We start from the raw sequence: 2,889 nt of genomic DNA, 5'->3' as shown, positions 1-2,889 counted from the left end.
GTCGGCCTGCAAGGGACAACTTCGACTGTGCTGTATGGCAGCCACTTCAGAGACCATGAGGTGGCACCTTCACCCCCTCTGACCCCAGTTGACCCTAGCTGACCCTTCATCCCCTCAGCTCCTGGTTCTTCTCGGGAGGATGTCAGTGGGCTGCAGCCCGTGGGGAAGGGGGTCCTGGACACTCCCCTCTCAGGAACTCTTGGGGGAGACCATGGTTCTGGGGGTCCCGCCGGCCTCTCTGTGCATGTGGGGTGGGAGATGGGTCCCTGAGCGTGACTGGGGCAGGAAGAAGGAACAGCAGCTAATGCTTTGGGGGGGCGGGGGGCAAGGACATTCAGGGACAGAGGGCAACAGGCTGCACAGAAGGGTCAGCCTGCAACGTGGAAACAGCGAGGGACACTGGGCCTAGTGTCCAGTAGGTCAGACGCTGGGCTGTTCTCCACAGGGCAGTTCAGACCCATCCCCGCTCCGCAGGAGAAAGCAGGCCCCCACTGGGGACGGTGCTGCCCTGTCCTGCAGGGTCACTGTGAGTCAGCAATCCACTAGATGGCAGGGAGGGTTTTTTTAATGCTGGCGGTGGGGCAGGAGATAGGAGCCCTGACAGTGCACTGAGTTAGGTGCTGGTCTGCTTACCTCAAGGTCAGCAGTTCAAATCCACCGGTTGCTCAAGGGGAGAAAGACCAGACTGTCTGCTCCTGTAAAGACCGACAGCCTGGGAGACCCACAGGGCCAGCTCTGCCCTGTCCTGCAGGGTCGCTGAGAGTCGGCGTCCCCTCGAGGGCCGTGTGTTTTTGTTCTGAATTTGGAATTCATTTTCCCACTGAGCCTGCAGATTGGGGTCGAAATCAAGCGAGAGGTCATGCACTTGGGTGAGGGCAGGATTTCCAGCCCGAGAGTGGTCTGACACCACGTCCCATGTCACTGGCCCAAGTCCAACTCAGCCACTACACAGGACACGGCAGACCTGCCCCAGTGGGTTTCCAAGACTGTCACTCTACAACGGTAGACACCCATCTTTCTCCCCGGGGTTTCAAACTGCTGACCTTGCGGCTGATCCATCGTGCTTCCAGAAGCCCCTGGTTTCCTGAATAGAGAGAGAGACCCGGAGGGGACATGGCCACAGGGAGGCAGAGGCTGGAGAGATGCGGCCACAAGCCCAGGGGCGCCTGGGGCCCAGGCGCGGGGAGAGACCGTGAGGAAGGACCCTGCCCTGGAGCCTGGTGGGGTGGGGTGGGGCATGACACTGCCCACCTGGTTTGGACCCCATCTCGGGCTGGGAGAGACCACCACAGCCTGTTGACTGAAGCCCCCAGTTGGTGGTGGTTCTGTCGGCTGCCTCAGGACACCTGTCCCCGGGGTCACGTCCAGCTGCCCAATACTGCCCTGCCCTGTGTCCAAAGTGTCAGGAGGCTGCCTCCTGGACCATGGCTGCCCCCACCCAGTCAGTGGGAGGAGGAAACGGGAGGGGCTGAAGGGCTGTGGGCCATGTTCCCACCCGAGACTCCAGCTCCCCCATGGCCCAGCACCTCTGCTTATCAGCGTAAGCCCAGCTGAGAGCCGGGCCCCCCTGCGCCTGAACAGCAGCCCAGAGAGGGGTGGTGTTCTTGGTGCTCCAGGGTCAGCAGACTCTGTTGCAACATCAGGGTTCCCTCGGAAGGGCCCTTGTGACCAGGAACACAGAATGCTGGGGGGGGGGAGTTGATCTGGGGGGTCGCGGTGAGTGGGGGGCGGGTGGCTCCAGGAGGAGGCAGCGCCTGCACTCACCGGTGGAGAGGGTGTGCGTGACCACTCTTGTTATCAGCACACAAGGGAGAAGTAGAGATTGTTGAACCAGCAAAGGTTCCCCGCAGGGGGTGGGGGCTCAGCAAACGGCCCCAGGAACCCCGTGATCATCCATCACGTGCCCACGACTTCCCATATCCCCTCGTATACGCGTATCCATTTCCCCACAATCTTAAAACCCACAGGGATGGGCCTGGGCTGTCAGATGCTCCACATCCCCTGGGCAATGGGCCCGCTGGGGCAGCTCCCCTCCAGACCAGCAGTTCTAGCCCAACGTCTGCTCCCAGGAGACAGGCGGCCGTCTGTTCCCACAGGAGCCACAGCCTCACAAACAGCCCACAGGGGCAGCTGGGCGCTGACTCGTTCCGGGGTGCGGACAGGCTAGGGGGAGGTGCCTGGACCTGCTGCAGGACAGCAGCGGACATTCTCACATGGGCCCGACCTCCCATGTGCTGTCTGTCCATGCTGTCGACCAGGCCTGGTCTGTTGGGAGGGCAGGGCCAGCGCCCCTCTTGCTCCCAACTGTCAGGTGGCCCCTGCGTTCAGAACGGCCCCAGGGATGGGTACCACCCCCACCCCTACACCACTCCCAGCTGCCGCTGAAGCCTGTCTGCTCTGTGGACAGACGCCCATGCTCCGCCCGCCACCTCGGGCCAAGATTGCCCAAGCCCAGAGGGTCAGGTCAGGTCAGGTGGGCAGCCCCAAACTGCCAGGACTATGGGCGTAGCTTCCTGCAGGAAGTGCGGGGGAGGGATGCTCCACTGACCCCTGAGGTGGGGTGGTCTCACTGTTTGCCTAGCACAAGGACTGTCAAAAGGGCCCTGCAGGGGAGGAGGTGCCCGCCATTCAGCCACCTTCTGGAACATTCCGGAGGCAGGACAGGAAGAAGTACAGGCGTGCCAGGGATTGGTGCACACCCTGGGCCAAGGCCAGCACCAGGTCAGGTTCCTACCCTAGGGAGGCTGGCATCACCAGGGCACCTCAGCACTGCTGCGTGAGCTGCTCTGCCCACCCCCATCTCCCAGTTGAGGGTCTCCCAGTGAGCAGCCTCACCTAGGAGACTCACGGGTGGGGGCACCAACTAGCCAAGGCCCCGGTGGGACACAC

The sequence above is a fragment of the Echinops telfairi genome, unplaced genomic scaffold (genome assembly GCF_000313985.2).
Source record: "Echinops telfairi isolate 266 unplaced genomic scaffold, ASM31398v2 ScPeMD7_58;HRSCAF=197, whole genome shotgun sequence".
NCBI lineage: Eukaryota > Metazoa > Chordata > Mammalia > Afrosoricida > Tenrecidae > Echinops > Echinops telfairi.
This window is presented reverse-complemented; position numbering follows the sequence as displayed.